Source organism: Henckelia pumila, chromosome 4 (assembly GCF_033568475.1).
Source record: "Henckelia pumila isolate YLH828 chromosome 4, ASM3356847v2, whole genome shotgun sequence".
Lineage (NCBI taxonomy): Eukaryota > Viridiplantae > Streptophyta > Magnoliopsida > Lamiales > Gesneriaceae > Henckelia > Henckelia pumila.
The window spans coordinates 150,676,152-150,687,003 of record NC_133123.1 but is presented as its reverse complement, the minus strand read 5'-3'; positions in this window follow the sequence as shown (position 1 = coordinate 150,687,003).

Below are 10,852 nucleotides of genomic sequence, written 5' to 3'. Positions count from 1 at the left end.
GAGACTCAGATATATCTACGACTGCTTTCAGGACCAGATACGGGCATTATGAGTTTCTGGTGATGCCATTCGGTTTGACGAATGCACCGACAGTCTTTATGAATCTGATGAATCAGATATTTCGAGATTATCTGGATAGATTTGTCATCATCTTCATAGATGATATTCTTGTTTATTCTCATGACAAGGATGAGCATGCACAACATTTGAGGATTGTTCTACAGACGTTACGAGATAAGCAGCTATATGAGAAATTGAGCAAGTGTGAATTCTGGCTTGATCGGGTAGTATTTCCCGATCATGTGATTTCTAATGAAGGGATATCTGTTGATCCTAGTAAGATATAGGCAGTGCTGAACTGGTCTCGACCGACGACGGTTGCTGAGATTCGTAGTTTCTTGGGTCTAGCTGGATATTACCGTCGATTTATCGAAAATTTTGCACGGTTGGCAAGGCCTTTGACTCAGCTTACACGGAAAGATGTTGCCTTCATTTGGTCCTCGGATTGTGAGGAGTCATTTAACGAGCTGCGTAGACGTCTTACTACTGCACCTGTGCTAGCTCTACCTTCTGGATCAGGAGGTTATGTTGTCTATACTGATGCCTCTGGTCAGGGGTTAGGATGTGTTTTGACACAGCATGGACATGTTATTGCCTATGCTTCTCGACAGTTGAAGTCGCATGAGAGTAATTATCCAGTGCATGATCTCGAGTTAGCCGCCATTGTATTTGCGCTCAAGATTTGGAGGCATTATCTTTATGGCGAGAAATTTGAGATATTTACGGATCACAAGAGTTTGAAGTATTTATTCACTCAGGCAGAGTTGAATATGCGACAGAGACGCTGGATGGATCTCCTGAAGGATTATGATTGTGAAATCAAATATCATCCAGGTTCTGCTAATCTTACTGCTGATGCCTTGAGTCGGCAGGTGAGACTGTCTGCACTTCAGACTAATGAAATATCTCATATGATTCAAGAGTGCTGTTCATTGAGTTTTACGCTCAAGCACAAGAAAGGGAGGAATGGGATTCGTTTGTATACTATTCTATCTGAGCCAACATTGTATTCTCGGATCAGAGATGCTCAGATATCTGATGTTAAGACTCAGCGATTGGCACGTCTAGCCAATGGAGTTAATACATCTGGATTCCATTTTCAGGCAGATGGTTTATTGTGCCTATCCAATAGAGTGGTTGTACCTAATGTTGCGGAGCTCAGGAATGATATTCTATCTCAAGCTCACAGGAGTCGATTATCAGTTCATCCTGGAAGTATGAAAATGTATAAGGACTTGCGAACTAGATTCTGGTGGAAGGGGATGAAGCGAAGTGTGTATCAATTTGTTTCGAGATGTTTGGTTTGTCAACAGGTCAAGGCTGAACATCGACGACCAGGTGGATTACTGCAGAATCTTGAGATTCCCGAATGGAAGTGGGAGCACGTGACTATGGATTTTGTTACCCACTTGCCTATGACTTCACGTCAGTGTGATGCTATCTGGGTTGTCATTGACCGTTTGACAAAATCAGCACATTTCATTCCTTATAACCGGAAGTATTCTTATGATCGCATGGCACGTTTATATATCCAGGAGATTGTGCGATTACATGGGATTCCAGTGAGTATCGTCAGTGATAGAGATCCGCGATTTACTTCACGTTTTTGGGGTAGTTTTCAGCAGGCGTTGGGTACCACTCTGAGTTTGAGCACGGCGTATCATCCGGAGACTGACGGGCAGTCAGAGCGCACTATACGTACGCTGGAGGATATGCTACGTTCTTCTGTCATGGATTTTGGCTTATCTTGGCAGGATCAGTTACCTTTGATTGAATTTGCCTACAATAACAGTTATCATCGTAGTATTGATATGGCACCTTTCGAGGCATTGTATGGTCGACGGTGTCGTACTCCGTTATTCTGGGATGAAGTCAGGGAACGGCAAGTCGAGGGTCCTGAATTGGTGCAGCAGATTGTAGACAAGGTAGATTTGATCAAGCATAGGATCAAAGTTGCTCAAGATAGACAAGCCAGTTATGCGAATATTCGCCGCAGGCCACTTCAGTTTGAGCCTGGTGAATATGTTTTTCTGCGAGTATCACCTTTCAGGAAGGTGATGAGATTCGATGTGAAAGGCAAGTTGTCTCCTCGTTACATTGGGCCTTTCCAGATACTGAAAAAGATCGGAGATGTTGCTTATCGTTTGGCTTTACCGCCATCTCTTTCCAGTATACACAATGTTTTTCATGTGTCGTTGCTTCGACAGTACATAGCTGATGAATCTCATGTGATTCAGTCTACTGATATTCAGCTAGAGCCAGATCTGTCTTTTGTTGAACGACCAATCTGTATCCTAGACAGGAAGGAGAAAGTTCTTCGGAACAAGACTATACCACTTGTGATGGTACAGTGGCAGCGTCGAGGCGTTGAAGAAGCAACTTGGGAAACTGAGAGTCGTATGCGAGCAGAATATCCTGAGTTGTTTGCTTTGTATTTTTGATTACAATGTAAGATGTACTTACAGTTGTTGTAATAAGCCATGGTTTGATGTTTCATATTGTTATCTTTATTGTCTTTAGATGTTATTTTGCGGACGAAATATCTAAAGGTGGGGGGAATGTAGTAACCCAGATACCATTTTAAGATAATAATTTGTTAAACATGATTAAGGGTTGGTATTTAACCAATTTCGGAGTGTTATTGGACTTCAGAAGTAAAATTTGGGCTTTTTAATTTTGGGCCGGATAGTAAGCTCCGATCCCAGATAGTAAGCTCCGATCGGAACGGAAGCTCCGATCCTGGAACGGAAGTTCCGATCCCCAGCTGCCAGAAATGATCGATGACTCAGTCGCGAGTTTTGACAAGTGTCGATCATAGAGCAGATCGGAAGCTCCGATCGTAGATCGGAAGTTCCGATCCTGGCGTGGCAGACATGCACGCAATGAGCTGGATCGGAAGCTCCGATTCCAAAATCGGAAGTTCCGATCCTGGCCGAGAAATTTGGCTATAAATAGGGCCGTTCAGAGTTCATTTTCAATTACGAATTTCCGAGTTTCCTTCTTCAGTTATATAGTGTGATATATACACTTGAGGGCCCTATCGGTTATAATCGAAGTTCTGGAATAACCAAGTTGTGGTTATAGTCATCCGGGACTAGCGTCTTCAAAGGGCTTACTTCGAACGAAGGTATGGTCCGGGAATCGATTTAAGTTTTGGGAGTACTTATTAGATTAGTTAAGGCTTATAGAACTTGTGTAGTGATACGGTGAACTTTTGAATATAGGCTTGGAACCTAGGATCTACTTTACTTGAACTAGCCTAGAGGTACGTACACATTGACTGAGATTGCCAGCGAGTATACATGTTTATATGTTGCATTTATTTGGCATTATTATATGGCATGATGTATGATTTACCATTTTCTATACTCATATGTCATGTGCATATACACGTTGAGCCTATTCCTTGTTATACCTGACTATAGAGCCGCTCAGCTCTATACTCGATAGTCTGTCACTGAGAGTACCGCGACGGCGGGGGCATTTATGTCTGTCTACTCTGGTGTACTGGACGAGTGTGGTTGCACCCAGAGGTTGATCCGTGTGGTGGCAGCACTCATATGGCACCGGTTCTGAGCATGATTTTTCAGATGACCCTGTACCAGTCATCATGTTGCATGCCTTATATACATATGTTTACTCATGTCTATGTACTGGGCGTTAGCGCTCACGTCCTAGTTAATATCTTGGACACCCTATTCCATGGGGCAGGTCGCAGGATGGACGGATCTGGTAGTTCAAGGCAGGACTAGGGAGCAGGAGCCTTGAGGATTTTATTATACAGCAGGATTCGATATAGCTGTATAATGTTTACTGTTTAAGTTTTCGATTTGGTTGTACCACTACAGTATTAAGCCTGGATAATTTACTAAGCTGATATGTAAATTATGGATTATGTTTCCGCACGTTTTACCCTGTTAAGTATTTTGTTGTATTAAGTTTAATGGATGCTTTTAGTTGCCAGTTAGTAGGTGATTCTATGCAGGGTCACTACACACATACAAAGACAAGACAATAATCGAATAATCCGGTGAGAATAATATTCCCAGTAAAAGAGACTAGCATATAATAACACATAAATATATCAAAACATGATATAAAATCAAATTCCTCATATTCCTCAAGTAATTCATTCAATTGCGGAATTAAAATGATATGCATGACTTTAAAACTTCTGGATTATAAAACTCAGATAATCAAATGGAATTCTTCTTTCTTTCTTTCTTCGGTTTGGGATCCCGAGGTTAAAATATCCAACGATCACACCGAACTCCCCTTTCGAGGTGGACGAGGTATATTTTAATCCTCTAGACTCTAGGGCATTATAGTGAGTTAATCGACATTTGTAGTAAATCGCCTACCAAGGCCACTCAGCTATAACCTCCAGATCGTCTAATTCAAAATGAATAATTAATCATCTCAATATGAATGCATATGTAATCTCATGCATTCAAATATAAATTCAATCATAAATTCATATAAGCATATAAACATGCAAGTATGTGATTTCTTCTAGGACACTCGAATGAATCCGGATTCGAGTTAATCGTCCTATTCCATTTCAAAGTCATCTTATACCTTCTCGTCGTTTCAAACTCTTCAATCTGAAAATAACAAATCCTCAATCAATATCCAAACAAGTTCATCAATCGATAAAAAAAGACATCGATGCTATACCGGCTCGACTCTTCTAAACTGATCAAGACTGCAAGGCTCACAATCTTCAAGAACTTCAATTCAATCTATCAGAAGAAGTCATGGTGATCAAAATCGATATCAAACTCATATCAAACTCGTATAACTTAAAACATCAAAACGACGTTCAAACTTCAAACTGACGGCATAACGGCTATATACTGATCAAATCGGAAACACAGACAGCAAGATAACAATCCAAAGAACTCATAATCAACCTCAAACCTCAATTCCAATACAATCCCAACACATCACAAAAGCAAGGTTTTCGAAAATAATAAGAAAAATCATAACAAATCCGATCGTCGTTAGATCTTCGAACCGTCTTAGATATACTATCACTGCTAACTCATAATCATCCTTTCCGAATATCAATCAATTCTAAAGACATCCAAAAATTCAAACCTCTTAGAAATAAGAGAAACTTACTTCCAAACGGAGCACTCGATGCTGTGATCGTAGATATCAAGTCAGAATTCAATTCTATCAGACGGATTGAGCTAGAATCGAAATCACAAAAGCTTGGGGAAGCTTTTGGTCGCTTCAATGAAGGAGTGAACGGTTTGGAGGTGATGAAGGGAAGAAGTGGAGACTTAGTCAAAGTCTCTAACTTATAACAAAAACCATTTTTGCGTTTTAGTCCCTGAAATTTCCTAAAATTGCAAAATAGTCCCTGATCAATAAAAAGTCCGATCTCAAATTCTGAAATCACTGATTAACTCAAATAACATCAATTAAGATAAAAACGGGACGTTACAAAAACTAATTAATCTTTAGGCAAATCAAATTTAAATAAATGGAAAGAAATTTCCTACTGCAACTTTACTAATTAGTCATTGAGGAAAATGACAGTGAGACTAGAATTTAACATTAATAATCTTAAACAATCTAAACTAATAATTAATCTTTAGATAAATCAATCAAAATTTTAAATTAATAATTGAAAATAAATTTTCTACTGCAACTCATTAGTAATTAGCCATTCAGTAAAATAAATGTGAGGCTGTAATGAATTTTAGTTATAATTAGTCATTCAATAAAATAAAGGTGAGGCTATAATGAATTTTTGTTATTAAGCGATCCAGTAATATCCCTTCATGGTATGTCTATCATTACGACGTGAATTTTATTTGTTAGATCGAACCAGTTCTCGCATGTATGAGAAAACATGAAGGCGTAATAACAAATTGAAGAATTGAAATGAAATGAAATAACCTGTATGTCTTATGATGATGAAGATAGATGAGTTCGATCGTGTTCTGTTGCGAGATTGTGTTTCCGATTGCGATAGTATTTCAGTGGGTTGTGAAGGGTGAAGACTGAAATAAACCTGCTCACACGCCTCTAATTTCTGGAGACGGCCCTGCGTGTGAGTTCGATCGTGTTCCGTAGCGAGATTGTGATTCCGATTGCGATGGTATTTCAGTGGGTTGCGTGAGTCTATGGGTTGTGAAGGGTGAAGACTGAAGAGGCTTGGAGGTTTGGAGGAGAGCATTTTCTGGGTTTTTTAATTTTATTTATTTTGTTGTAATTGATAATAATAATAATAATAATAATAATAATTAGTATAATAATATTAGTTATTATTATTGTCTTGTACAGGAAAATTTGTTAGGAGTGAAAGAGTAAATTCACAATTGGAGTGGTGAAAATTTTATATAGGAGATAGATTTATTTTGTTGTAATTGATAATAATAATAATAATTAGTATAATAATATTAGTTATTATTATTGTGTTGTACAGAAAAATCTGATAAGGATGAAAGAGTAAATTCATAATTGGAGTGGTGAAAATTTATTCACACATTTATATAGGAGATAGATTTATTTATCTACGATTGAATGTCAAACTTTGGTTCTATGATTACAACAAATTTATGCTTTCTCCCACGGTAATAATGGCCTATTTTTTTCAGTACATATTTTTTCCCCTTTAACTTAAAAGACAAATGTTGTATATATCATGGTTTGACTATATGTCTCATGTACTTTTCAAAGAAATCATCACTTCTGGTTGGAAAAAAAAGTTTAAACAAATTGGAGCACTTAATTATACAACATGCACAAGTTGAGGTGGGCACTCCTGTGAATCCTATGCAACAAAATTATGTTTTCTTGTATCTCTTCTTCCTTATAATTTTGGTTCGTTATTTTGTTAAATTTCAATTTTATTCTCCATTTTTAATTTTAAGGAAAAAAAAAATTTAGTTATTTTTTTGATGTGGTGATGATGTTGTAATATGTAGCACTGATGTGACACAAACATGGTGTTGAGTATTAACGTGTGCAGTGTCACATCAACGCTCTTAATAAAAAATAACTGAAATTTTCAAAAATTAAAAGACATGACTAAACATGAAATTTGAAAACATAAACGACTAAAATCACAAAGAGATAAACATATATGACGAAAATTTTGTTTTTCTAGATGTGTTCATTAAACTGTACTTACAAAAAATGACCTAATTTTGTTCTTTGATTGTTGCATTTCATTAGATAGAGATATTTGATTTAAGAAATTATATAAAGAATGTATTTCAAATCGTCAATCAAAATCAAATACAAGTTAAATGATATGTTGTTTTTTCCACGAGTTTTACATTATATGATTACATCCCTTCGCGATAATATATAATACTAATGTACGTAGAAATGGAAAATTTAATATAAATGGAAAAATATGTATATCACGTTTTCTTTTTTTCGAAATGCTTAAATAATAAACTTAAAAATTAATAAACCCACGATTTTGAATAAATATATACAGATATTATTCATTTAAATAACGGAAATATTGCTCACACAGTCAAGGTAGGTATATATAGTCATATAAATTCCTTGTATGTTAAATAAATTTCCCACTGTCCCCAGATACCTCTGATCTAATACAACAACATGCACTGCTAGCTGTGCCACCTTTTTAATAAATTAACATGCTCTGTACTGTGCTCGTAATTATTATTATTATTTTTTTTAAAAAAATACTAATTTGATATGTTCGCCTAGATTTTATCCACACACAGAAAGATAATGATTGTCGATTATCATGACATAAAGAATATATAATAGTGGTTATTTTATAATCAAAATCCAAAATACGAAAAATAGTCTATCAGACCGTCTTACGGAGCAATTTACCGATCTTCATCGGAATGGAAAATTATAATTTTGAATAGGTCTTAATTGTGAGACGATGTCATGTATTTATATTCGTGATATGGGTAAACATGTTTCATATTTGCGGTGAAAAAGTAAAATTTTTGACGTAAAAAATAATACATTTTCATGGATCGAGTCGCGCGAATATATTGAAGATTTGTTCCATAAATTAACATGTGATGCGACCTCATACGAGTTTTTGTGATTAATATTTATGTTAAAAACATTATTTTTTATAATAGATACGAACTAGGTCGATCAGTCTCAATAAACCGGAGATAGTTTCGTGACTAAAAGAGACCTAAATAATATAGACCCAGAAGTAATAATAACAACGTCGTATATATATGAATACGTAGTCTACAGTTGATTTGTTACGAAAAATGAAGCCTAAAAACGTATAATTGCACGCTTTGATTCTTTTGGAAAGGCGCTTTTTAATCTTTTAGATTTGATGCTTTGACTTTTGGACTCTCTCAGGGAAACTTCTCTTTTTGGATTTAAAGGTGTGTGCTTACCCCACCCACATGCTCTGTTTTCTCTATTACTTAATGCAATTCCTATCATTCTTGGATAGCTCAATTATTTTTTTTTAATATCTTCAGTTTTACTTTATTGTTTGCATAAACATGTTCATTAATTAATTTCTACTTCACTAACATGGGATTATAAATTATTATATTTATCTAGGTTTGTGTCATCAAGGAATAATACATGGCTTGAGTTTTTTTTATTTACGTTTACCATATCACACATATTGAGTACGGTAATTTGTATTTCAATCGTCTCCGCTTATTTACGTTTATCAGATCATACGTATGGTGCACGACGAGTGAATCATGACACAAAATATATGATCTCTTTAAAATTGTGGGATATGGGTATTGTATATTGATCAGCTAGCTTAACCATTGAGCTAGTGCTTGTGTGTGTTGATGCTTTTAAAAGTATGAAAAAGAGGAGCATATATTGTAAAAAGTAAATGTGTTTCATTTGGAATCAAAAGAACATTTCATCTTTACACAAATAAATGGGAATTAACTAACATCATGTTATAGATAGCAAGATTACCTAACCCTATGCAAATTGTCTCTAACATTTAAGCTAGCTATAGGAAAAAGGCATCCACTAGAAAATTAGGTTAATCAATCCCTTTAATTCGAGCTCCAATCTCAATCTTCGGATACATCGATCCGAAAACTCCTAAATTTAATGAACTCGGAATCAAGTGTTAATGTATCTTTTTAACGTAACGAACATACTCCTCGGGTAGAAACTAGCAAAACCCTTCACAATATATACCTCCTTCTTGAGTTGGAACTTAAATTAATCTTTGTGTGAAAATAAAACAATGAAAGATTCCAAAATATAGTAATAATAATAAAATTGGACCCCATGTTGTTCATAGATTGATGATTAGGGTTAGTTGGGTGATGATTTACACCTCTATCTATATGTTCATATATAAGATAAAAAAGACTGCCACTCCTCTTCTCTTTAGATCCTTCCTAGCAAAGCAGATGTCATTTCAAATAAGCTTTTTGGTTGTAAATAGGACCTTTGCTAACTTTATTCCTTTTCCTAGTGTGTGTGTGACATGTTACCACTTACACCTCTTACTTTTTGTTTGTTATTCATCTCACATATACATACAAACATATGTATAATTATGTATGTGTGTATGTATATTGTGATGCACCATATCAATTTATATCCAAGGGATTCAAGGAAATTTTGCCCCCCATTTAATTTATGTATGAATGAAGATTAATCCAAGGAACTTTGAGATTTCTTTTGTTTGTGGGAATTTCCATCTTTTTCTTTTGTGAATGTGTTTGTCTTTCATATGAAATGAACCCACTATTGGAGATGAAGTTGATGGGAGCACATGGAGACTAAAAAGGTCTCATTCTCAAAAAAGGTTTCCACTTTGCAACCAAAAAAGAAAAAGGGGAAAAGGGATAAAAAAATTTATAAAGGGATAAAAGGGGAACAAACCATGCTCCATCTCTTAATGGGTGAATGTACTTTCAAGTTTCAACCCTATTGTTTAATGGCATTTTTATGCTAATAAATAAATTATTTGAGGATCAAAAGTTTTACATGTATATTTATGTTTATCATAAAATGATACTATGATAGCACCCACTCTATTACTTAATTAAACTATGTGATAGTATTTCGAACACTTTTTTATTATTGTTGTTGTTACACCAACAAATCGCCAAAGCAAAAATCAATCCAGCATATATAAATTTATACATACCAAATATTAAAACTAAAAAAAAATTATTGCAAGTGACCAAAGTTTAACGTAGACCACACTATAGCTGGTCGTTTATATGTCCTTTTTTATGAGCATTTTCGTATCCCCATTGCCATGATTGAGTTTTTGCCCCAAATGCTTTACATGCACCTCTTCTTGTTGCCCCCAATTTTATTTTAGTGGACTACACTTAATTCCGAACTACCTCATCAATTATGTACATACATATAACTTACAAAAATGGTTATAAATTTTACAAATGTATGTCTACTTAAATCGATTCCGATATTACTATGCGGAAACATTAATAGTGAGGGGTTTGTGTTCTTTTTCTTGATTTACGGATAAAAAATACTCGATACAGTTTGATTGTCAAGAAAACTCCTATTAGACAGCCTCACATGTTAATTGTGTTAAGAGAGATCTCCTATTTGATTGGAACCATGAAAAAAAATATTATTTTTTATGTCGAAAGCATTACTTTTCATTGTAAATATAAGTCAAATCGATATGTTTCCCATGATACTTGTTCTTTCATGGTGAAGCAATATAAATTCAAATTATTTGGCTGATGGGTGGCTCCAATGTTGTCGGCACGTAGTGTAGACAAGAGAGTATTGAGTAATAAAAAATGTGGAGTACGGAAAATGGAAATCGACCCCTTTAGGACAT